General features: G+C 58.2%; 4 non-coding genes across 4 annotated transcripts; 2 read left to right on the top strand and 2 right to left on the bottom strand.

Moving 5' to 3' along the window:
* Positions 1-15,643: 15,643 nt before the first annotated feature.
* TRNAS-GGA (transfer RNA serine (anticodon GGA)) lies at positions 15,644-15,725 on the bottom strand. The gene has a single exon. It is a non-coding gene; the product is annotated as a tRNA-Ser (tRNA).
* Positions 15,726-21,836: 6,111 nt separating this feature from the next.
* On the top strand, positions 21,837-21,918 carry TRNAS-AGA (transfer RNA serine (anticodon AGA)). The gene has a single exon. It is a non-coding gene; the product is annotated as a tRNA-Ser (tRNA).
* A 2,278-nt stretch (positions 21,919-24,196) lies between these two features.
* Positions 24,197-24,268, top strand: TRNAH-GUG (transfer RNA histidin (anticodon GUG)). Its single transcript has one exon. It is a non-coding gene; the product is annotated as a tRNA-His (tRNA).
* A 1,392-nt stretch (positions 24,269-25,660) lies between these two features.
* Positions 25,661-25,742, bottom strand: TRNAS-UGA (transfer RNA serine (anticodon UGA)). Its single transcript has one exon. It is a non-coding gene; the product is annotated as a tRNA-Ser (tRNA).
* Positions 25,743-25,989: the final 247 nt, after the last annotated feature.

The following is a 25,989-nucleotide window of genomic DNA, read 5'->3' as shown; positions in this document are numbered from 1 at the left end:
CCTCTGATTTAAGCTCTTGATATCTATAAAAGCACAGCCTCATAGAAAATCACTAATACCCAACTCTATTTTATAACAGGCAAAAAAAGTTGATCAAACACAACTTTTATTTACATATATGCATATACAGAGCACCAACTTATACACAACACAAAGAACTGCATTATACTTTAACTGAAACCCCACCCGCACACAAAGCTTTAAACCAGGGAGCCCTGTGCAATCCATGTCTTAGGCAGTTACATCGACTGCCCTGTCCCCCACAATGACTTGGGGCATTGGTGAGATTTCACAATTCTTCTGCTGAGTGTTAGTATAAATTGTGATTTTACAACAATGTGTTTACAATTGGAAAAAGCTCATTGCTTCCTTGCTACTCATCAGGCTTTGTTTGCAAGGTATCACACATGCACACCTTTGCATTCTCATGCAAATGATCTCTGGGCGACACATTCCTCCCAGCCTTCAGCAGCATTGAGTTCCCACTGGCACATTCCTGAAGTAAGGAACCTAAATTGTTCTATCCAAAATCAGGCCTAATTGGTCGAGAAAACCCTGAGGGGTACCAGAAATTATCCCCTTTTTGGTGCCTTACAAAAAGAGACTTGCGGAGAAAAATCACCAACTTGAGCAAGTTCCATATTTGTGCTGCAGCCGCAGTTGGTGTTCTGTGTAAGGTGTGGGCTTGTGTGAGTGCTCAGCAGAGATTCCAATGCTTCCCAGCTGGTTAGCAGAGCATGTCCACCTAGGTTTCTTGTGTCTACTCATGGTGTGCATTTGCTCAGACATAAAGTCCAGGGGCAGGGCCGGGGGGGCAACAGAACTGTGAGAGGTCTTTAGAGAAGGGACATGGGGCCATACTCCACATTCCCACCAGGGTTAGGCTGGGATTATGAGGAGGTGGGGGCAAGGGAGGGGTCCAATAAGCTTGGGTTAACTGGGGGCTGCAAGAAAGGAGGGAGGGGTTGGGGGCAGATTGGGTGGGAGCAGGGCAGCAATGCTAGCGTAACCCTTCTATTAATGCCAGATGCCTGCCAGAAAGGCCGGGTTCAACTCTTGTGGGGTTTTCCTGTCAAAGATACAACCAGCTGGCTCGAGCCCCCACCCAGTGGCCTGGAACAATTTCACCCCCAGTGCTGGGTGCCTGTAAGGCAGTTCTCCCACCACCTCACTAGCACAGAGTCTGAGATAGAAATGGCTTGTTTAATGACCATAACCTACCCCAGGTTACAGTGACAGATGCAGTGTATCTAAGCAAAGAAGAGACAAACCCCCTTCACCCAGATCCCATCCCCACATGCAGTAGAACCCAGTCTCTTGCTGGGGTCTTGGTCCTTTACCCCACACACGGTTACAGGATGTACCTTCTGCCTTGCAGTCCTGAACCCAGAGTCCACAGATATATCACAAGGGCAGTACTAGCTGTTTACTTGTCTGCAGCCTCCCTTTGCTGCCACCAGTCATAGCCTTCCGCTCCTCCTACCAACCATCCTCCATCATGATCCACCCAGCCCCACTACTCGGAACTGCTCTTAGACAGAACCATGCAATTTCTGCTCTGTGTGGCCTCAGCTACCACTCTATAGCTGTGTCTACATGTGCACGTGACTTCGAAGTAGCGGCACTAACATCGAAATAGCGCCCGTCGCGGCTACACGCGTCGGGTGCTATTTCGAAGTTAACTTTGACGTTAGGCGGCGAGACGTCAAAGTCGCTAACCTCATGAGGGGATCGGAATAGCGCCCTACTTCGACGTTCAACGTCGAAGTAGGGACCGTGTAGATGATCCGCGTCCCGCAATGTCGAAATTGTGGGGTCCTCCATGGCAGCCATCAGCTGGGGGGTTGAGAGACGCTGCCTCTCCAGCCTGTGCAGGGCTCTATGGTCACCGTGTGCAGCAGCCCTTAGCCCAGGGCTTCTGGCTGCTGCTGCTGCAGCTGGGGATCCATGCTGCATGCACAGGGTCTGCAACTCGTTGTCGGCTCTGTGTATCTTGTGCTGTTTAGTGCAAGTGTGTCTGGGAGGGGCCCTTTAAGGGAGCGGCTGGCTGTTGAGTCCGCCCTGTGACCCTGTCTGCAGCTGTGCCTGGCACCCTTATTTCGATGTGTGCTACTGTGGCGTGTAGACGTTCCCTCGCTGCGCCTATTGGCTGCGTCTACACGTGCACGCTACTTCGAAGTAGCGGCAGTAACTTCGAAATAGCGCCCGTCACGTCTACACGTGTTGGGCGCTATTTCGAAGTTGAAATCGACGTTAGGCGGCGAGACGTCGAAGTCGCTAACCCCATGAGCGGATGGGAATAGCGCCCTACTTCGACGTTCAACGTCGAAGTAGGGACAGTGTAGACGATCCGCGTCCCGCAACATCGAAATAGCGGGGTCCTCCATGGCGGCCATCAGCTGTGGGGTTGAGAGATACTCTCTCTCCAGCCCTTGCGGGGCTCTGTGGTCACCGTGGGCAGCAGCCCTTAGCCCAGGGCTTCTGGCTGCTGCTGCTGCAGCTGGGGGTCCGTGCTGCATATACAGGGTCTGCAACTAGTTGTTGGCTCTGTGTATCTTGCACTGTTTAATGAAAGTGTGTCTGGGAGGGGCCCTTTAAGGGAGCGACTTGCTGTTGAGTCCGCCCCGTGACCCTGTCTGCAGCTGTGCCTGGCTCCCTTATTTCGATGTGTGCTACTTTGGCGTGTAGACGTTCCCTCGCTGTGCCTATTTCGATGTTGGGCTGAGCAACGTCGAAGTTGAACATCGACGTTGCCAGCCCTGGAGGACGTGTAGACGTTATTCATCGAAATAGCCTATTTCGATGTCGCAACATCGAAATAAGCTATTTCGAAGTTGGGTGCACGTGTAGACGTAGCCATTTCGATGTGGTGCTGCGCAACGTCGATGTTGAACATCGACGTTGCCAGCCCTGGAGAACGTGTAGACGTTATTCATCGAAATAGCCTATTTCGATGTCGCCACATCGAAATAGTCTACTTCGATATAGGCTTCACGTGTAGACGTAGCCTATGATTTTAGGTCCAGGTATCTCTTACATAGGCTTTCACAAACACCTGAGTAGCCAGATCTATTTTTTAACAGGTGCAGAGAATAAGTGTAGTCAAGCTTATAACTATAGAGGCAAAATAAGCACAGGAACATAACAATCAACAAACCTTCCCAACCAATATCCCTCTTTTTTTTTCTCCCAATGCTTTAAGCCAGGGAGCCCTGTGTAATCAATGTCTTCTACAGCTATGGCGACTGCCCTGTCCCCCACAACAACCCAGAGCACTGGTGAGATCTCACAACTCCCACATTAAGTGTCAGCTTAAATTGTGATTTTACAACTACATGTTTACAATAGACCAAATCTCATGGCTGACTTCCTACCCATTAGGCTTTGCCTGAAAAGGTATCACACGTGCACACCTTTGCATTCTCATGCAAATGACCTCTGGGAGACACATTCCTCCCAGCCTTCAGCAGCATTGCGTTCCCCTGCTCCCCATTCTCCACACAACCAAAGACAGGGGAACTGCTGCTGCCCCCCACTTGGGCAGCCCACCTCCTCATCCAGCAGCTGCTGCATCCTCACCCCCCAGGAAAGGTAAGGGGCTTCTGAAAGCAGTGGTTGGGCCCCCTCCACAGGCCTCCTCCTGTGGAGTGGCCTGGGAGGGGTGAGTTTGGGCAGAGCCCTTCTTTTCCACCGGGACTCCAGAGGGGTGGCTGCATAGCCAGGGGTGGGGTGTTAGGGTGTGCCCCTGCCCCCCCCTGCAGCCATCCCCCCCCTTATTGCCCCCCCGCCCACACCCAGCCGCCGCTGGGGGCCCCTCCTCCACCTGGGCCCCCTTCTAACCAGCTGCCCCTTCCTTCTCCCCCTGGTTTCTTGAAGGCTCTGCAGCAGCTGCTGTGGGCCCCCCCCACCCTCAGGCGCACGTGGGCACCCCCACCCCCCCATTTCCACCAGGTTGGCTGTGCCCATGCCCCCTCCCACCCCCCTTTTATTTTTCACTTCACCCAAGCGCCTGAGCCCCCCCCCCCCACCACCACACACGCACAAACTTCAATTCCCCACATCCCAGTGCAGAAAAGGAGCCATTTTACCATCTTGTGCTGGGAGCAGCGGCCATCTTAGGTTTCACCTTCCCCTGACCTCACTGCCCTTGCTCTGCCCTTCCCCCACCTGACTGGGTCCTCAGCCTGGCCGGTGGGGGAGGGGCAGCCACGCCTCCACCCTTCCTTCCACTCTACTCTCCTCCCCTCCCCCGCTCTCTCTTAAAGGCCCCCATGCCCAACAAACTTCCCCCATCTCACAAACCCGCCACCATGACCCCCACACCCGCCGGAGGGTCATCCGGTGACCCCCTCCTCCCCTCGTCTTCCACTGTCACCCCTCCCACCCCCGAAACGGCGGCCCACTCACCTAGGGCCACCCAAGACTCTGCCGCCATGTTGGCTGAGGGCGCGGGCGCAGGCTCCGGGGCTCCCACCACCTCCGCTGCGGCGTCCTCCAGCAACCTGGCCCCACACCCACCCCACCAAAAGGGCAGGAAGGGCCAGGGGAAAAGGAAGGGCAAGAGCCCCGCCCGGAAGGCTAAACCCCCCGCGGTGGGGACTCTCCCCCCAGCTGCCCAAGCACTCGCCGCAGCCTCCCCTTCTCCCCCTCCCCCTGCTCCCTCCACCACCCCTGGGGGCCCCGACATCTCGGCCCCCCGGTTGTACGCCCAGGTGGCGGCCGCCGCCCCGCACCCTGCTCCTTCCGCCTCCACCAGGACTACCGTCCCCGACGGTCGCGGCCCCTTCCCCGCGCTCACCAGGAGGCATGGGGTCCTCTGCCTCCTGGTGGCTGCCTCGCCCCACGTGGAGACCTACGTGCGGGCGTTGGCACGGGTGGTGGGGTCCGCGGCCGTGGTGGCGGCCTCCCGGATGTTCGGGAAGATCGTCTTCTTCCTGGCTTCGGAAGCCGCCGCCCAGGAGGCGGTGGAGAGAGGCCTGGCGGTTGGGGGCGTGCACGTGCCCCTGGAGCCGCTGGAAGACCTGGGCGTGCGGGTGGTGTTCTCGTCCGTCCCGCCCTTCCTTCCCAACGCCGCCCTTCTGCCTTTCTTCACCGCCCTGGGCCGGCCTTTGACGGTCCTGAGTCCCCTCCCCCTAGGCTGCAAAGACCCCGCCCTCCGGCACGTGCTCTCATTCCGCCGGCAGGCCCGAGTCCAACTGCCGCCGGCGGCAGCACAGGGCGGGGTGGCCCAGGAGGGGACTATACTGGTGCCCTATCAAGGGGCCCAGTACCGGGTCTTCTACACCCTGGGGGAGGCCCGGTGCTTCGGGTGCCGGGTGGCGGGGCATGTCCGGAGGGATTGCCCCCTGGCCCGGCATGAAGGAGAGGAGCCCGGGACCTCCTCTGACCCGGGGGGCGTCAGCCACGAGACCGGCGGCGCCCCGACCGCGACAGGCCCTGGGACCGCCCCTCCTCTTTTAGGCCCGGACGGATCCATCACCGCTCGGGCGTCGGAGGGCGCCCGGCAGCATGGTGCCGGGAGAGAAGAAGCGGGCGCCGGCGCCCAAGCGGGCACAAAAGCTGGGCCCGTGGAGGAGAGGGAGGCAGGGCCGGCGGCAGGACCAAAAGAGGGCCCACCCCAGGGCGGGTCGCCCCTCTCCCTCGCCGCCCCACCCCCCTCCTCCCTCCCTCCCTCCTTGTCGGCCCTATCCCCTGGCCCCTCCTCCTCTACTGCCCAGCCCGCCTCCTCGGAGGACTGGGTATTGGTGGGGGGGAAAAGGAAAAAAGGGGGTGCGCGCGTCTGGCACCCCACCCCGCCGGAGGACGGGGTGGAGGTGCCACGCAAGGCACCCAAGAGATCTGCCAGCCCCGCTCCACCCGCCGAACCCCCGGCTACCAACCATCTGCCGGGGGTGATGGAGGTTGCCGCCACGGCGGCCGAGGAGATTAACACCCCCTTGGCCCCGGAGCCAGAGCCAAAAGAGGCCGAGATGGCCCGCCCCATGCCCGCGCCCTCCTCTGACACCCCTCCAGCCGCTACCCAGGCGGCTGTAATGGAGCGCCCGGAGGAGGTGGCTCCCGGCCTCGCCCTCCTCTCGCAGGAGGTCGAGGCCCTGGGCCTCACCCCGGTGGCCCTGGACATGGAAGGCCTGCTATTAGAGGCCTGTGGGCCGCCCACGGACTCTCCCCCACCCCTCCCACTTTCCCCCACCCCTCCCACCAGCGATCCCTCACTTGCCACCTCCTTCCGCCCTGAGCTGTCCCAAGGGGCAACCCCTCCCTCAACTAGGGACGACCCCCCGGCGGAGGTCGGCCAGCCCCCGGACGCCCCAGGGGAATTAGGGCTCCCCTTGCACCCCCCCTTCGTCCCCGCAACTGAAAACCCCGATACCCTCTCCCCCGACCTGCCGGCGACTCCCGCTGAGAGTGCCGGCACCTCAACCTCTACCCTGCCATTGCCTGAGGAAGCCCCCCTCCTGGAGACCTCCTTGGCCCGTATTTCCGCCCTTGCTCCCACCTTGGCCTCACTGCTTGCCACCCCCGCCACACCCCTTCCCGGCCAATGCCCCACTCCAGAACCCGCAATCCCCCCCACTCTAAACCCTCCCCTTCCTCCTCCCCCCCCACTCCTTCCTTTCCCTCCCCCCCATGACCCCTCTCTTCCCCCACTGATCTCTACCTCCCCTGCCCCCATACCTCCCCCTCCCTTTTACCCCTGCCCACTCATACCTGCCCCCGAGGATGTAACCCCTCAGGAGGCCCATCTTGCACTGCCCTCTCCCAGCACTTCCGGGGCTGCTCTCCCTCCGCCGCCCTTATCCCTCCCAAACTTAGGCCCCAGTCCCTCCCCCAACCTCTTCTCTGGCCAGGGGGCCCAAGAGAACGCGAGGCCGACGGGTTCTCAAGACCCCGAGACCTCGGCACCCCACGCGCTGGCGGGTGAGATGCGCCAGTTCTTGGAGGACGTTCGCGGCTCCAAGAACAAGGTTACTCTTGCCCTCCAGCGCTGGGGAGATTTTCATTTTGTCCTGGAGTCCGCGAGGGCCCTTCTGAGGGAGGGTAAGGGGACCGGGAAGAGGGACACCGCGGTCTACCAACGGGCCCGTGGCTTCCGCGACGCCCTGGTCACCTTTGGCGTGGCTCACGGCTTGCTGCGTGGCCCCACGGGAACCGCCGGAGCTCCCTCTGGCGAGGATCCTCCCCAGCCCTCCAAATGGCGCCGTTCATCTTTGCCACACTAAACGTCAGGGGCTGCGGGTCGGGTCTCCGCAGGTGCCGAGTGCACTCCTTCCTCCGAGAGGGCGGGTACTCGGTCACCTTTCTACAGGAGACCCACACTACTCCGGCCGCCGAAGCCAAGTGGCTGCTGGAGTGGGGAGACGGGGTCCACTTTAGTCATCTCTCGGCCCGGCGGGCCGGGGTAGCGACCCTGTTCTCCCCAGACCTGCAGCCCGAGGTGCTGGGGAGCGTCGAGGTCGTGCCGGGCCGCCTGCTGTATCTCCGGGTGCGGGTGGAGGGGCTGCCTCTTCACCTTGTCAACATCTATGCCCCGACACTCGGCCCGGAGAGAAACCCTTTCTTCTGGCAGGCGGCGGCCTTCCTCGACACCATCGATCCTCGCGAGTGCCTGGTCCTCGGCGGGGATTTCAACTGCACCCTCGAGGAGCGGGACCACACGGGGACCGAGAAGTGCCAGGCCGCTGCGGACGTCCTCAGGGAGCTCATTAACCGTCGCTCCCTGGTGGACGTCTGGCGCAGCCACAACCCGGACGAGGATGCCGGTTTCACCTACGTCCGGGTAGTGGGCCATAAATCTGTACACTCCCGGTTGGACCGCATTTACATCTCGCGGCACCATCTCTCCCAGGCCCACGCCTCCAGCGTACGGCCGGCCCCCTTCTCGGACCACCATCTGGTGGCCGTGAAGGCTTCCCTCTCGCCGGGGAGGCGGGGGTCGGCCTACTGGCATTTTAACAACAGCCTGCTGGAGGACGTGGGCTTCGTGGCGTCCTTCCGGGAGTTCTGGCTGGCCTGGCGCGAGCAGCGGCACGCCTTTCCCTCGGCACGGCGGTGGTGGGACCTGGGAAAGGTGCGCGCGCGGCTCTTCTGCTGCGACTATACTCGGGGGGCCAGCCGGCGGCGGGATGCGTTGATAGGGCAGCTGGAATGGGAGGTCCTTGAGCTGGAGAGGCGTCTAGCCGCCAGCCCCGGAGATCCATCCCTCTGCGGCACGTAACAGGAGAAGCGGGACGAGCTCAGGACCTTCGACGCCCATCGGGCACAGGGGGCCTTGGTGAGGTCGCGAATCCAACTCCTGCGGGAGATGGACCGCGGCTCCCGCTTCTTCTACGCCCTGGAGAAAAAGAGGGGTGCCCAAAAACATATCCCCTGCCTTCTGGCGGAGGATGGCACCCCTCTTACGGATCCGGCGGAGATGCACGAGAGGGATCGCGCTTTCTACGCCGCCCTTTTCTCCCCGGATCCGACCGACGCCGACGCCCGCAGGGCGCTCTGGGACCAACTCCCGTCGGTCAGCACGGGCGACCGGGACCGGCTGGAGCTTCCTCTCACTCTGGCCGAGCTTTCAGAAGCCCTCCGTCTCATGCCCACCAATAAATCCCCGGGCATGGACGGGCTGACCGTGGAGTTTTACCGCGTGTTTTGGGACGTCTTCGGCCCAGACCTGCTCGGCGTCTGGGCCGAGGCCCTGCAAAGCGGGGTGCTCCCCCTCTCGTGCAGGCGGGCAGTCCTCAGCCTGCTGCCCAAGAAGGGGGACCCCCGCGACCTCAAGAACTGGCGTCCCATCTCGCTCCTCAGCACGGACTACAAGATCATTGCCAAAGCCATCTCCCGTCGCTTGGGGTCCGTGCTGCAGGACGTGGTCCACCCCGACCAGACCTACACCGTCCCGGGCCGCACCATCCTGCATAATTTGTCCCTGGTCCGGGATCTCTTAGAGCTTAGGTGTAGGGACGGCCTGTCGTTCGCCCTCCTGTCCCTGGACCAGGAGAAGGCGTTCGACAGGGTGGACCACGGGTATCTCCTGGGCACCCTGCAGGCCTTCGGCTTCGGACCCCGCTTCGTCGGGTTTCTCCGGGTGCTGTACGCTGCCTCGGAGTGCATGGTCAAGCTCAACTGGACCCTGACCGCTCCGGTCAGCTTCGGACGGGGAGTACGACAAGGCTGCCCGCTCTCAGGACAGCTGTATGCTCTGGCCATCGAGCCCTTCCTCTGCCTCCTTCGGCGAAGGTTGACGGGGTTGGCGCTTCCAGAGGCAGGGCTGCGGCTAGTCCTGTCGGCGTAAGCCGACGACGTGCTCCTCGTGGTCCAGGACCCGGGAGACCTGGCGCGGCTGGAGGCCTGCCAAGCTATCTACTCGGCAGCCTCCTCCGCCCGGGTCAACTGGGTCAAGAGCTCTGGCCTGGTGGTCGGGACCGGATGGCAGACGAGCCGCCTCCCACCCGCGCTTCAGGCCATCCGGTGGAGCGCGGGTCCGCTGCTCTATCTAGGCGTCTTTCTCTCCGCCACGCATCCCTCTCCGCCGGAAAACTGGCAAGGCCTAGAGAGCAGGATCGCTGAGCGGTTGCGGAGGTGGACAGGGCTACTCCAGTGTCTCTCCCTCCGAGGGAGAGCGCTGGTGTTGAACCAACTAGTGCTGTCCATGCTCTGGCACCGCCTCAGCACCCTGGTCCCACCCCCCGGGTTCCTGGACCAGCTCCAGAGGTCAATCCTGGAGTTCTTCTGGCCAGGACTGCACTGGGTCCCTGCAGGGGTACTCCATCTCCCCCCGGAGGAGGGGGGACAGGGCCTGACCTGCATGTGCACTCAGGTCCATGTCTTCCGCCTCCGGGCCCTGCAGAGGCTTCTCAACACCAACAGTGCAGATAGTCCGGCGTGGAGCACGCTGGCGCACGCTTTCCTCCGCCGTTACCGAGGGCTCCGATGCAACCGGCAGCTCCTCTATTTATCCTGCAGAGACCGTCCGCGAGGCCTCTCGGAGCTGCCGGCCTTCTACCAGGACCTCCTCCGCACTTGGCGGCTGCTCGCAGCCTCCAGGTCCTTAGGGGCCACTGTGGGAGAAGACCTCCTCGCGGAGCCCCTGCTACACAACCCCCACCTTCGTGTGCAGGCGGCGGAGTCTTGCACGGTGCGCCGGAGGCTGGTCCTAGGTGGAATCACCAGGGTCGGAGACCTCCTGGACTACGAGCGGGGGGACTGGATGGAGGCCCCGGCGCTCGCCCGGCGCATGGGGCTCTCCGACCTACGCTCCCCCAGTCTCGTACTCCGGGAGGTGAAGGCTGCCCTGCCCTCCACAGCTCACAATTACCTCGGCCGGGTCCTGCGAGAGGGTGCACCCCGCCCCCCTCCCACTCCTAGCCCTCCGGACCTCTTCGTGGGCCCCCGGCTCCGCGATCCTGCCCGCCCCCCTCCCCCCCATCACCTCAGCCGGCTGCACACTTTCCAGCCGGTCCCCTTCCGAACCGCACCTCGACACCTTCTGTACGCGCTCGTGCTTCACACGCTCCACTTCCCCACCCTCGTGTCCCGCCCCGATCACAAATGGCGGGACCTCTTGCCGTCATCGGAGGGTGAGGAGCCCCGGTGGGCCGGCCTTTACTCCACCTTGGTCCCGCGGCCCGCCGGGGACATCAGCTGGAGAATCCTCCACGGAGCTGTGAGCACGGGCGTGTCCCTGGTGCGGTTCACCCCCATCCCGGACACCTGTACCTTCTGCGGCATGAGGGAGAACCTGGCGCACATCTACATAGAGTGCGCCAGGCTGCAGCCCCTCTTCCGGCTCCTCCACAACCTCGTCTTGAGGTTCTGGCTGCAGTTCTCCCCACACCTTCTCATCCTCTCACACCTTATCCGTGGCCCCACAAAGTCGCGGGACCTCCTCGTCAGCCTCCTCCTGGCCACGGCCAAAATGGCCATTTACAAAACCAGGGAGAGGAGGCTGGCAGGGGGGGCGACCTGCGACTGTGGGGCCTACTTCCGTTCCTCCCTCCGCTCACGAATCCGAGCAGAGTTCCTCTGGGCGGCGTCCACCAACTCCCTGGACGCCTTTGAGGAATGGTGGGCGCTGTCCGGGGTCCTCTGCTCGGTGTCCCCCTCCGGCTTCCTTCTTTTAAACCTTTGACCCTCACTCCCGCTCCTGGTTTTTCTTTCGTTGTCCCCCGTATTTATTTGGGACCGGGGTGTTTTTAATGGGTCCCCTCTCATCGTGAGAGGGGCCTTGTAGCTGTGGGCAGGCTATGCCTGCCCACTCCCCCGGCATGCAATATGTACATGAGCATAAGGGCAGCTGCAGCACTTCAAAATTGACGGACCTGGCAACTCATCCTAACAGGGCTCCTTTTTGAAAAAACCCCAATGACTTCAATGTCCATTTACTCCCATCTGCTCTTTTGCATAGTCATTTTAAAGTTTGGGGCTAGTGTAAGCACAACCAAAAAAGAACAGTAAAAACAAAAAAAAAAACTTTTACACATTTCACCAGACAAAAACCTCTACTGAAAAACACACACAAACTGTAAAAAAGAAAAAGAAAAAAAACCACACAGCAACCCCTGTGAAGGAGCTGGTAGGGAAAAAGCAAGTTCTTCTCACATCACAGAGCCCACACGAACAACCCGCAAAGCCTCCCCTTTGTGCAGCCCATTGCCCAGAGGTGCTTCCAGCCGAATTTCAGCACCAGAACCAGAGGCTCCAGGAGCAAAGGCAGCTCGTGGATGAGGCACTCTGGACACACCACGCAATGCATTGTGGGTATGCAAAGGAGCATCACTGACTCTGCCCCAGAGAGCAGAGGAGCCGGGGTCTCCAAGCTGTGGCGGCTGCCCCAGAACAGGGGTGATGACAGTTTTTATGCTGTGCCCCCTTTTTGGCCCTGCACTGAGCTGCTCCCCACAACCCGTGGGAGAACCATAGGAAGGGATGCTGGGGGGGCGCGTACTGGTGGGGGCTCAGGTGCTGGGCCAGCAGTGGCTCCTCTCTGGGGGAGGGGGAAGTGCTATGAAGCCAGGCCACCTGCAGTGCCCCTGGGGGATCCTGTGCACCACACTGGGGCACCTGCCAGCCAGGAACCAGCCGCCTCAGCCCAGCAGCAGGGAAGTTGTCACAGGTGCACCTGCCTCCTCCCCCTGCTTGGCCCATCACAAACAGCTCCCATCCCCCAGCTTCTGCTCTGTCCCCTGCGCTCTGGTGCAGAGGCTGAGATTTGGCGACACAGCAGTAGCTGCGGGGGCAGGGGGCAGGGGATGGTGCTGAGCCCTGGGCTGGTCGGGTCACAGTTATGCCAATGCACATCAACCCAGCAAACCTGTCCCTCGGCTGAGATCTGGGTACAGAGGGGAAGTGACAGTTGCTGCTCATATTGAATAGGAACAGAGAGAAAGCCGGGCTAGTCTGTGTACTATCAAAGCCAAAAAGCAGTCCAGGAGCACTTCAAAGACTGACACAATAATTGATTAGGTGCTGAGCTTTCATGGGACACAAAAGCTCTTCACCTCGTAAATTATTTTGTGCATCTTTAAAGTGCGACTGAACTGCTTTTTTCTCAGAATCATAGAATGGTACAATACTAGGATTGTAAGAGATCTGTAGAGGCCATCGAGTCCAGCCCCCTGCCCTCATGGCAGGGCCAAGTACTGTCTAGACCATCCCTGACAGACATTTATCTAACCTGATCTTAAATATCTCCAGAGATGGAGATTCCACAATCTCCCCAGGCAATTTATTCCAGTGTCTGACCACCCTGAAACTTACGAACTTTTTCCTAATGTCCAACCCAAACCTCCCTTGCTGCAGTTTAAGCCCATTGCCTCTTGTTCTATCATTAGAGGCCAAGCAGAACAAGTTTTCTCCCTCCTCTTTATGACACCCTTTTACTTAACTTAAAACCGCTCTCATGTCCCCCGCTCAATCTTCTCTTTTCTAAACTAAACAAGCCAAATTCTTTCAGCCGTCCTTCCTAGCTCATGTTCTCGAGATCCTTGATCATTCTTCTTACTCTTTCCTGATCCCTCTCCAATTTCTCCACATCTTTATTGAAATGTTGCTCCCAGAACTGGACACAATACTCGAGCTGAGGCCTAACCAGAGCAGAGTAGAGCAGACGAATGACTTCTCGTGTCTTGCTCACAACACACCTGCCAATGCATCCCAGAATCATGGTTGGCTTTTTTGCAACAGCATCACACTGTTGACTCGTAGTTAGCTTGTGGTCCACTATAACCACTATATGCCTTTCTGCTGTAGTCATTCCGAGACAGTCTCTCCCCATTCTGTATGTGTGAAGCGAATTGTTCCTTCCCAAGTGGAGCACTTTGCATTTGTCCTTATTAAACTTCATCCTGTTTGCCTCAGACCATTTCTCCAATTTGTCCGGGTCATTTTGAACTTTGACCCTGTCCTCCAAAGCAGTTGCAACCCCTCCCAGCTTGGTGTCGTCTGCAAACTTAGTAAGCAAACTTTCTTTGCCAATAGCTAAATCCTTGATGAATATATTGAACAGAACAGGTTTTAGTTTTCCTACTCATATGAGCAATTTGAGTTTCATTTTTAGATGTAAGGAGTGTGCCAGCAGGAGCTCAGTATTGCTGAAGAGTTTGGGGAATGTATCCTTGAGAGAGTGTCTGCATGAAAATGCAAAGGTGTGCTTATGTAATGCCTTGGAAACAAAGCCTGATGGGAACAGGCAAAGCAATGAGCCTTTGTCTATTGTAAACAACATGTTGTTGGAAAGTCACAATTTAGGCTATCACCCAGTGTAAGAACTGAGGAGTCTCATCAATGCTTGAAGTTGTTGTGAGGGTACAGGGCAGTCATCACTGCTGTGTAAGATATGGATTGCGCAGGGCTCTCTCCATGGCAGCATTGTGAGGTAAGAACCGTGGAGGGAAAGGGGATCTTGGAAAAGGCAGCAGGGCAGGTTCTTGAAGCAGTCGGCAAACACACTTGAGGGACCTCAGTTCTGTCCACTCTGTCAGTGTTGCTCCTGTAGTTGTTTCTTCTCTTGTGTTTGGGCTGTTATTTCTGTCAGTCACTCTGCTCCCAGGGAGATCTCCTGTGGGGCAGCTGCCTCAGCCCCTGGCAAGCTGCTACTCAGGGATGCAGCTCCTGCTATGGGGAGTCTTCTCCATGGGGCAGCTGTCCGTTGGCCAGGACCTCTGCTGTGAGGTGGCTGCTAGGAGGCCTCACAACCCTTATTTTCAGCACATTCTGCACCTAGAGGGTACAACCATCCTCCACTCCCCTTTGTCTCTGCTGTGTCACCTCCATCTCTGGTGCCTCACTGTGAGTCAGCAACACGCCATCGACGAGGAGCCCTGAGACAGGAGAGCAGCTCCCCCACCCTAGAGATTGGTGTCTGGTATTTGGCATAGTTCAAATCTCAGTGGGACCTGGTGGTGCTCTACTGTAAATCTCGTCTTCTCCAAGGGCTGGGCTATTTTGTCCCCAGGGGTACCTGAGTGAGGTCTTTTTTCTCCTGCTGCATGAGTGAGGCCCACTGGAGCCAGGTCTCGGGTTGGGCTGGCTCATCAACCTGGGTGCAAAAGGTTGGGGACCCAGAACTCAGCAGTGTGTGTAGACACAAATGAGGTCTGAGGTTGTGTGTCTCATGGCTTCTCCTGATATCTTCACAACTGGTCCTGGAGCTGCCAGGATACTCCCATTGCACACATGGCACTTAACTGAAGGAGCATCAAGACCAGGCTAAAAATTCAGGGAAAAAAAGCAGAGAGGAGGAGTCCCAGGCTGAAGCCCAGCTCACCTATCCTCCTCTGGGCACCTGGAAGTGGGGCAGCTGGTACTGACATCTCTAGGGGAAGGCTCAAAAGCCACAGAGCACCTGAGGGCGGTGCAAGAGGAGGGGAGGACCATGACTGCATGTGGCTTGATAACCTTCATGATGTCTCTGAGCCAGGCTGCTCCCCACCACCAAACCCTCACTAAGGATACCCCAAAGCAGCGCGTGGTCTGCAGCCATCGTCACAGTGTGGGAGAAAATCAGCCAGTCTCAGTGGGGCCTCACTGGGGCCTCATAACTGTGGGGCTCATTTCAGCTGTGGGGCAGGAGATGTGTCCTGAAGAGGCTTTTCCCCTGCTGGAGACAAGCACAAAACAAGCCAGAGCTTGCACAGGGTTTGGCACAGTCACATGGAGACCTGCCCCAGCCCCTGTGTCTGGTTCTGCAGATCAGTCTATTGCTGTTGGGGCAGAGAGAAGATTGTGATATTCATTCCCCCTTGGGCAAGTGTATGTCCCTTTCCCAGCTGTGTACTGCACAGCTCAGGAGCTGGGAGAGACCAGAGCCCCTGAGCCAGCCTTGGGAACAGACCCTTCCCTTAGAGGCAGCTGCCCATGTCCCACTCTGCAGCTGAGCCAGGGCTGCCCCCTGGATGTGTTTGGGGTCCTGTTAAGCCCACGCAGAAGCACTGCAGGGGACACAGGTGCATGTAGCACTCTTGGGCTGACAAAGGGGACAGGCTGGGCCCAGCAGCAGCCAGAGCAGTGACCACACCCCAGGGTGAGCATTTCCCCCAGGCACAGACTCCCCTGGCCTCTTACACACACTGGTCACAGACAGCCCCTGAGCAGTGTCTCAGGGCCTGTGCTGCTGTAGTGTCCTGGTTCTAGGATGTGGCTAAAACACAGCCCTCGCTGTGAGCAGGATTTGAACCTGCGCGGGGAAACCCTATTGGATTTCCAGTCCAACGCCTTAACCGCTCGGCCATCACATTATCTCCACCCCCCGGCCAGAGGCCCTGGTGAATGCTCGGTGGGCCGAGGCTGGTCAGGAACACTGCCGGACAGCTGGTGGGGTTTGCTGCCCTCCCCTTTCCTCAGCCCCGGCCCCGGCAGTGTCCCTGGAAGCTGTGTGCTTGGGCGGCTGCTCAGGAGAGATGCAGGTGCTGCCTGGCTAATTAGCAGAGCCCCACAGGCAGCAGCCGGTGTTTCTCTTGGAGGTGCACATCTGCCCAGGCCTTGGTGCACAGAGCAAAATGTATTCTATGTCCCCAGGGAGCATTCGAGGGAACTGTGGCCCTGGGACAGCAGACGGTGGGGGAGGGGGAGCATTCTGCCCGGTGAAAGTTCCATGGGGCAATCCATGGCCGTTGACCACAGCCCTGTATCCCCCAGACACCCCTTCAACCCATCTGAGGTGTGTCAGGAGCCCAGCCAGGGGACGCAGACGAGGGCCCCTCCTGGAGTGAGACGGAGTTTAAGGATTTCTGACACTCTGGGGAAAGAGGAGCTGCTGCTCCACATGACTGGCTGGTGCCAGGATGCTGCAGCCTTCAGCCACCTGTTCTCTGGCCTGAGCTCCGAGGGTCACCCCACCTGAACAGCTGAACTACTGGGGAGAAAAGTGAAGGAACTGTGGCAGGCCAACTACCAGGCCCAGGATGAGGCCAGCCACTCGAGGGGCAGTGGCCACTACCTGCCCCACTTCCAGGAGTTCAATGGCCTCCTGGGACCCAAGGAGGCAGCACTGACCCCCAACGTCCTACACACGACCAGGTCAGATGGCGCTTGCCAGGGGGCTGCAGGAGGTGTCAGGACCAGTAGCAGGCAGCAGCTCCCACCCAACAGGCACAGGAACAGAAACCCAGAGCCATGACAGGGGTTCCAGCAATGGGGCCCTCATCATCTCTGTGTCCTCAGAGGTCTCCATCTGGGCCCTCTCCACCTGGCCCTCCCTTGAGTTCCTCTAGGGACACGAAGGTAGGTTTCGTGCGTGTTGGACGCCTGGCACAAAGGGAGGGGAGGCCAGCAGTGGCCCACTCACACAGCCACCAGCTCCAGTCTGGATGCACCCCACATGGCTGTGCTCCCTGAGCCTCAATGGGGGCCTCATGCAACACTCAGCACCTGCCCCTGAGGACAGCACCACGGGCTGCATGCCCAGGGAGGGAGGCTGACCTCCGCTGCATATGTCCCACCCACGCAGGGACCCCCCAGCCACACAGATCCCTCAGGGACCCCGGGCCAGATGAGGGGACAAGGTGGAGGGGGGCACACAGCCCCCAGGGCCAGGTCATGGTACTGATGGCCTTTCCCTGCGTCCCCTTCTGTCTCCAGAGCTGCACCATCCAGGGGCCAGACAAGGCCTGTACACAAGCCAGAAAGGCCCACACCAGAGGGCGAGGGGGCTGGAACTGCACCCCTAAGAGCTCCCACATGGGGCCAGTGCTGGGGTATTGCTGGTGCCACTGTGGGGAGGAGGAAGCTGCTGCTGTCACTGCTCACACCACCCCCCTGCAGGACGTGACTGCTGTCATGCAGGGGAGGCTGGTGATGGAGCAGGAGGCCTGGGGTTGGGTGGCAGGCAGCCTGGACACCCTCACACAGGCTGTGACCACGTGCCTGGCTCAGCCTCCCACCCCATCACCAGTCCCTCCCACAGCCCCTGCAGCTCCTCCCTCCACATGTCCCTCACAAGCTGTGTCTACACGTGCACACTACTTCGAAGTAGCGGCACTAACTTCGAAATAGCGCCCGTCGCGTCTACACGCGTCAGGCGCTATTTCGAAGTTAACTTCGACGTTAGGCGGCGAGACGTCGAAGTCGCTAACCTCATGAGGGGATCGGAATAGCGCCCTACTTCGACGTTCAACGTCGAAGTAGGGACCGTGTAGACGATCCGCGTCCCGCAACGTCGAAATTGCCGGGTCCTCCATGGCGGCCATCAGCTGGGGGGTTGAGAGATGCTCTCTCTCCAGCCCCTGCGGGGCTCTATGGTCACCGTGGGCAGCAGCCCTTAGCCCAGGGTTTCTGGCTGCTTCTGCGGCAGCTGGGGATCTATGCTGCAGGCACAGGGTCTGCAACCAGTTGTCAGCTCTGTGGATCTTGTGTTGTTTAGTGCAACTGTGTCTGGGAGGGGCCCTTTAAGGGAGCGGCTGGCTGTTGAGTCCGCCCTGTGACCCTGTCTGCAGCTGTGCCTGGCATCCCTATTTCGATGTGTGCTACTTTGACGTGTAGACGTTCCCTCGCTGCGCCTATTTCGATGTTGGGCTGAGCAACGTCGAAGTTGAACATCGACGTTGCTGGCCCTGGAGGACGTGTAGACGTTATTCATCGAAATAGACCATTTCGATGTCGCAACATCGAAATAAGCTATTTCGATGTTGGCTGCACGTGTAGACGTAGCCTTAGTTGTTAAAAGAATTTTATCCTTTTTTGATGTACACACACATTTCCTTTGTTACACTATGCTGCAATCTTCACGTGGGGACCTGGTTCTGCTTTTCTACACTTTTCTCTGTGGCTGGCTGAGTCTACACCACAGTGTGATGTCAAAAGGCAAACTTTCCAAAGCCACCTTCTGACAGATCAGCGTTCGAAACGGAGCGTCCACACGCCCCAAGCGAAAGGAGATTGTGAGCCACTCTTTGAAAAGACCAGGCCCTTGGTTTGCAAGAAAGCAGCCACATGTCACCGGGTGCTCTTTTGGGAGAAAAAGGCCAGAAAATGCAGTGGCTGCGCTAGCAAGGCAGATAATCCCTTCTGGGGGCTGCAGCCTGGTGCTCCTTTAAAGGGCTCCTCCAAAACACACTCATTCTGCATATGCCAAGGGCTGGCTTGTACCCAGAGCACCGAGAATTCAAATACATGGAGAAGCCACTTGGTGGCACACAATGGCCCCCAGAGACTCCCTGGTGCCTGACTCATCCAGGCCATGGTCAGCATGTAGGCACTGCTCCGAGCTGCCACCCTCCAGCAGCGAGTGATGGGACAGGCTGGTTCTGGGGGACTGGAACGACACCCGCTGGCCCCACAACTTCAGTATGACAAAGAGGCGATTTCTGGAGCTAAGTCATTGGCCCTCCCCGGCCCCCCAGCACCATGACACACAGGTGCCGCCCACACTCCCCTTGCACAAGGGGGTAGCCATTCCTACTTGGAGGCTCACTACCCTGGACAGCCACAAGTCATTTGGCCATCAATTGGGGGTGGGCAGGGCCACCATTGCGGCTGTTCTGCTGGAGGTAGGGCATGCTTGGGGCACCTCCCCACCACGGGGAGGAGGGCTACCAGGCAAGGGGGACCCTCAGAGATAGGGGAGAGGGACAGGGTGGGGTGGCTGGGACCTGGTGGTGGGAGGGGAAGGGGATGCATGGAGCACCCCACCACGCACACATGGACATGTTCTCCCCACACACCATTCAGGTCTTCTGGGCAATCAAAAACAACCTACTTTACTGGGTTGTCCATGTCTGGGATCTGCAAGTCACCCTAATGGGGGCTGAGAAGCTGGACTTCCCCAAGTGCTTCAGGGCTCTGGATGGGACCCACATTGCTATCCAGGCCCCAGAATGCAGCACAGGCATCTTCATCAATTGCAAGGGGTACCAGTTTGGGGTGCTCCAGACCCGCGTGGACACCAAGTGGCAATTTATGGCATTCTGTGTGGGTTTGTCTGGGTGAGCCCACAATGCAGGTATCTTCCAACTCATGGCTCTGCTGCAGCATGCAGGAGAAGACATCCATCCCAAGCTGGGAACTACCAAATGGGGACACCACTAGCCCCCCGATATAATGCCCAATGCCATTTACCCCTTGCATGAGTGGCTGATGTGGCCCGACATGGGACACACTGAGCCCAGCCAGGATGTTTTTATTTAGTTCCTAAACTGGGCTTGCAATATTAGGTGGCTGAAGGGCACTTTCAGGGCCCCCTCAGGATACTGGAGGTCATCCCGCGCAATGTACCAGATGTGGTGGGAACATGCTGCTCCCTCCACAACACTTTGGAGGTAAAGCAAGAGCCGTTTATGCAGGGGTGGGTTTTGGGTCTGGCCACGGCTCCAAGCAGCTGGCTGCTTTCCCATGCTGTCAGGCACAGAGGGTCAGGGTGCAGGTCACTAAGTTCCTCTGGGAGGCCTTTCTCCGGGGGCCCATGTGACCCCCAAACATACAGCCACCACCACAACTCCCTTCCCATGCACCCACCTCTCACTATCAACCCCGCCCGACACTCCCATACCCTCCTGGCCTCCCAATAGACACCAGGGACACGGGCGTGTTGCTAAAGAAAGTATTTCATGAAACTCTGGCAATGGATTCCAAACTGCATAAACAGAACTGTAAACGATTGACAAGAGGGATGGGGGACTATAGACAATTGGGGTCCTGGGGGGGGCAGTGGGGGCAATGGAACTTAGAGGAGGTCTTGGAGAGGGGGTGGGGTAACAGAACTCAGAAAGGGCTCTGGGGAGCGGGTGGGAGGCCACAGTCCATATTCTCACACGGGCTGGGATGGAGCTGGGACCATCAGGAGGTGGGGACAAGGAAGGGGTCCAGTGGGCTCAGGCTTGGGCTCACTGGGGGCTACAGGAAGGGAGGGAGGGGATGGGGGAAGTTTGGGGGGAGCCGGGCAGCAATGTCAGTGACTGTGGATGGATGGGTGGGGGGAACTGTGGGACACTGTGAGGGACATGTGGAGGGAGGAGCTGCAGGGGCTGTGGGAGGGACTGGTGATGGGGTGGGAGGCTGAGCCAGGCAAGTGGTCACAGCCTGTGTGAGGGTGTCCAGGCTGCCTGCCACCCAACCCCAGGCTTCCTGCTCCATCACCAGCCTCTCCTGCGTGACAGCAGTCACGTCCTGCAGGGGGGTGGTGTGAGCAGTGACAGCAGCAGCTTCCTCCTCCCCACAGTGGCACCAGCACATGCCCCAGCACTGGCCCCAAGTGGGCTCTCTTAGGGGTGCAGTTCCAGCCCCCTCGCCCTCTGGTGTGGGCCTTTCTGGCTTGTGTACAGGCCTTGTCTGGCCCCTGGATGGTGCAGCTCTGGAGACAGAAGGGGACCCAGGGAAAGGCCGTCAGTACCATGACCTGGCCCTGGGGGCTGTGTGCCCCCCTCCACCTTGTCCCCCCATCTGGCCCGGGGTCCCTGAGGGATCTGTGTGGCTGGGGGGTCCCTGCGAGGGTGGGACATATGCAGTGTAGCTCAGCCTCCCTCCCTGGGCATGCAGCCTGTGGTGCTGTCCTCAGGGGCAGGTGCTGAGTGTTGCATGAGGCCCCCATTGAGGCTCAGGGAGCACAGCCATGTGGGGTGCATCCAGACTGGAGCTGGTGGATGTGTGAGTGGGCCACTGCTGGCCTCCCCTCCCCTTGTGCCAGGCGTCCAACATGCACGAAACCTACCTTGGTGTCCCTAGAGGAACTGAAGGGAGGCCCAGGTCGAGAGGGCCCAGATGGAGACCTCTGAGGACACAGAGATGATGAGGGCCCCATTGCTGGAACCCCTGTCATGGCTCTGGGCTTCTGTTCCTGTGCCTGTTGGGTGGGAGCTGCTGCCTGCTACTGGTCCTGACACCTCCTGCAGCCCCCTGGCAAGCGCCATCTGAGCTGGTGGTGTGTAGGACATGGGTGGTCAGTGCTGCCTCCTTGGGTCCCAGGAGGCCGTTGAGCTCCTGGAAGTGGGGCAGGTAGCGGCCACTGCCCCTCGAGTGGCTGGCCTCATCGTGGGCCTGGCAGTTGGCCTGCCACAGTTCCTTCACTTTTCTCCGCAGTAGTTCAGCTGTTCAGGTGGGTGACCCTCGGAGCTCAGGCCAGAGAACAGGTGGCTGAAGGCTGCAGCATCCTGGCACCAGCCAGTCATGTGGAGCAGCAGCTCCTCATTCCCCAGAGTGTCAGAAGTCCTTAAACTCCGTCTCACTCCAGGAGGGGCCCTCGTCTGCGTCCCCTGGCTGGGCTCCTGACACACTCAGATGGGTTGAAGGTGGCTGGGGCTGAAGAAAGGGGAGGGCAGTAAACCCCACCAGCTGTCTGGAAGTGTTCCTCACCAGCCTCGGCCCACCGAGCATTCAACAGGGTCTCTGGCCTGGGGGGGGGCAAAGGTGATCTCACAGCTGTGATGATCAAGTGGTTATGGTGTTGGACTAGAAATCCAATAGGGTTTCCCTGTGCAGGTTCCAATCCTGCTCACAGGAAGGGCTCTGTTTTAGCCACATCCTGGAACCAGGACACTACAGCAGCACACACCCTGAGACACTGCCCAGGGGCTGTCTGTGACCAGTGTGTGGAAGAGGCCAGGGGAGTCTGTGCCTGGGGGAAATGCTGACCCTGGGGTGTGGTCACTGCTCTGGCTGCTGCTGGGCCCAGCCTGTCTCCTATGTCAGCCCAACAGTGCTACACTCACCTGTGTAATGCCCTGGCAAGGAGTGGGCAGCCCTGGTTCAGCTGCAGCCAGACATAGGGCAGCTGCCTCTAAGGGAAGAGCCTCTTCCCAAGGCTGGCTCAGGGGCTCTGGTCTCTCCCAGCTCCTGAGCTGTGCAGTACACAGCTGGGAAAGGGGCACACACTTGCCCAAGGGGGAATGAATGTCGCAATCTTCTGTCTGCCCCCACAGCAATAGACTGATCTACACAACCAGACACAGGCCAGCATCTCTTCCTATGGTTCTCCCAGAGGTTGTGGGGACCAGCTCAGTGCAGGGCCAAAAAGGGGGCACAGCATAAAAACTATCATCACCCCTGTTCTAGGGGCAGCCGCCACAGCTGGGAGACCCCAGCTCCTCTGGTCTCTGGGGCAGAGTCAGTGATGCTCCTTTGCATACCCACAATGCATTGCGTGGTGTGTCCAGAGTCCCTCATCCACCAGGTGCCTTTTTCCTGGAGCCTCTGGTTCTGGTGCTGAAATTCGGCTGGAAGCACCTCTGGGCAATGGGCTGCACAAAGGGGAGGCTTTGTGGGTTGTCTGTGTCATCACTGTGATGTGAGAAGAACTTGCTTTCCCCCCAACTCCAGCTCCTTTAGCTGGTTTGGTGTGTACTCTCTTTCTTGCTTGTTTAATTTGTGTTTGTTTGTTTATAAAGCTGTCTGTGCAAAGAAGCATGTGAGAATTTTTATCCAGTTTGTGGTTGATGTGTGTTAATAGTTTGATTTTTATGTGTATTTCCTTGAATGTTTCTTGCTGTTTAACACCATTTTTTTTCAAATGTGCTTCCTGTGTGGTCTGGATATTCTGTGATTTTATTAAACTTTTTGCGTGTTGTATAATTTTTGCTCTTTTAAGCTGTGGGTCACTGTGTTCTGGAGGACCAGAGCTCTAATTCTTTAGCTGTGCACAAAAAAAAAGTCAGAGACCTAGCATGGGTGTATCTTACCCTCTCTGCGTCTCCTCGATACCAGCGTAGCCAAGCCGGATCGGTCACTCAATTCCGACGGAAAGACAAATACGAGGTTGGGCGTCCCCAGCTGTGGACCTCGGGAGGCAATCACCTGACCCGACCAGCAGGAAGTTGGTCGAATGCACTCAAAGTTAGAGTTCTGCTGGACCCATCTTTTATACCCCCTTTTGGATTACGTATTCTCTTTCTTATCTATGGTGCCAGATCATACTGGTTTGTCTTTGTGACTCCAGTTTGTTACAAGGGCATTTCTACTTAGTTTGCACTTGTAAGACAAGAGATAAACAATTTAGGAGTACAGGACATTCTTTTGTGCGGGCGGGGCACGTCCCCTTCTGAGTGATTGTGTGTGTGCATCATATTGATCAATGCCAGCTGGGGTGATTTCTTGAGGGTTCACCCCCCCTCTCATGTTGACAGTCTGGCCTGTTAGCCTTCTAGCTGTACTTTCTGCTTCTCAGGGTCACGATAAGCCAGCATATCTGGGCCTCAATGAGGGCATCAAAGACTGTGCTGTCAGCAGCCATTTCCGTGCCCTGTGTGCTCCTCAGTGGGGGGGGGCAACGAGCAAGCTGGCTTGTAAGGGGGAGACTCTGTCTGGCTACAACCAGGGTGGGTAGGTAGTAGGTTGAGGGCTCTATTTGCGTGAAAGCAGACACATTGTAAAAAGCCAGAGGTTTCTCTCTTTCCAGAAGAATGAGGCACTTTCTAGCACAGAGAATGTGTGTTATGTAGAAGTGCAGCAAAAGACAGAACCATCTGCTTCCCACCTGAGGCAACTCCCCCAGCCTTTTCCAATGTGGGCTTCTTTAACATTGTACATTCCTCTAATGCTGCCCTGACTGCACTTGTATCGAGGGCCAAAAGGAAAAGCCCCTTTTACCAGCAGAAGTTGGATGAGCATCAGGCTCTTTATCTGGCAGTGCTGGGCTCAAGTCCTTCTCTGGGCAGCTGGCTGTTAATTTGCTTTGTGCCCTGGAGCCCAAAGAGTCCTGCCTACAGCTGGAGCAGTGGTCCAGGCTCCAGACTGTGGGGTGATGCCCAAGAAAGGAAAGCTTATGAGAAAGCTTCCCCAGCTGGCCATGATTGTACAGTGGTTAGTACTCTGCACTGTGGCTGCAGAAACCTTGGTTCAAATCCAAGTCATGGCAGTAATAGTCGACCACAGGGCTGGTTCTGCTTTTATTTTCCCCAAAAGGGCGGTGAAGCACTGCAACGCGTTACCTGAAGAGGTGGTGAAATCTCCATCCCTGGAGGTTTTTAAGCCCTGGCTTGACAAAGCCCTGGCTGGGATGATTTAGTTGGGGTTGCTCCTGCTTTGAGGAGGAGGCTGGACTCAATGATCTCCTGAGGTCCCTTCCAGCCCCAGGATTCTGTGGTTCTAAGCCCATAGCCACAGGAATGGGCCTGGAAAGCAGATTGTCTGTCTGGTGGAAGCTTTGTAGGGCCAGGTGCTGAGAAAGCCCCGGGCAGAGAGAGGGAGTCCTCGGAGACACAGGATCTGCAGAGAAGCAATGAGGACACAGTCCATGCTGCCAGCTGAGGGTGAGAGGTGTCCAGAGGGCAATGCCAGCCAGCCCCAAAGGGTGAGGGGCAGGTGGGGAGGGCTGGAGCCATTGTTCAGGGCTCTGCTTCCTGCAGTCTGAGTTCAATGTCAGAGGCACCTCCTGGGGCTGCTTTACTGAGGCACAGCCCTAAAGCACTCTGAGCTGCTTCCCTCTCCTGTCCTGCACGAGAGTGAGTGGGGTGACTGGCGCCTGGTGGAGCCAGGTCTTTGGCCCAGCCAGATGGAAGGGTTCAGGCGATTGGTTGGTGCGCTGGAACTTGGCAGTGTGCCCAGAGATCCCTGGAGTCCTGATGCTGGTGTGATCTTGTGAGCCTGGGGCGGCCCTTCCTGGCAATGCCGTATCTCTCCTGCTGAAGGCTCTGGTGCAGTGAGAAGTGATTTAAACTCCCCACTCGCATGTACACAGCGCTCTTCTGACCCCAATAGGCCCCCTGCCGCCCATCCCTGCAGTGTGGGGAAAAAAAAGTTTGTGATCAAGAGAAAACAAATGAAGAGGACGGGAGGAGTTACAAGGCAGGTCACAGACATACAAAGCCTTCAGAAGCCTTCATCCACGCCGTGCTGGGGAGTTTGCAGGCCTGATATTCCCTCTGCAGCACACCCCCAGCTGGGGCAGGTCATTCAGTGCTTTTCTCAGAGCTCTGCTTCTCGAAAGTTTACCCCAGAGGGGAGGAGCAGGAACCTGGGAGAGGTGCAGCCTCCCTCTGACCTTCCTGGTGATATGTGGCTTGTGTTTCCTCTGTCCCAGCCACAAGCTGCCCAACATGTAACCTGGAAGCCTCAGGGTTCTGTGCATGGACATGGCCAAACCGACCTGCTGAGCCTTCAGCTGGGCCAGCAGCAGCCAGAGCAGTGACCCAACCACAGTCTCCCCAGACATATTATACACACTGCTCACAGACAGCCCCTGGGCAGTGTCTGAGGGTGTGTGCTGCTGTATTGTCCTGGTTCCAGGATGTGGCTAAAACACAGCCCTCGCTGTGAGCAGGATTTGAACCTGCACAGGGAAACCCTATTGGATTTCAAATCCAACGCCTTAACCACTCGGCCATCACAGCTACAAGGCTGTTTTTTCCTGAAAGCCAGAGACCCTGGTGAATGCTCGGTGGGGGTGAAGGAGGTTCACTGGCCCTGGGGCAACTTGTCACTTGATAGCTGTGTTTTGAGCACACTGCTGTACGCCAGTGAAACATGGACTTTGCACTCAAAACAAGAGCAGCGGCTCAACACATTCCACATGCGCTGCCTTAGGCGCATACTCGGTATCTCATGGCAGGACAAGGTCCCCAGCAGCGCAGGGCTTGA

The sequence above is a fragment of the Carettochelys insculpta genome, chromosome 7, assembly GCF_033958435.1.
Source record: "Carettochelys insculpta isolate YL-2023 chromosome 7, ASM3395843v1, whole genome shotgun sequence".
NCBI classification, from domain to species: Eukaryota; Metazoa; Chordata; order Testudines; family Carettochelyidae; genus Carettochelys; species Carettochelys insculpta.
Note: the sequence above shows the minus strand (reverse complement) of the source record. Positions and strands in the feature narration are given on the sequence as shown.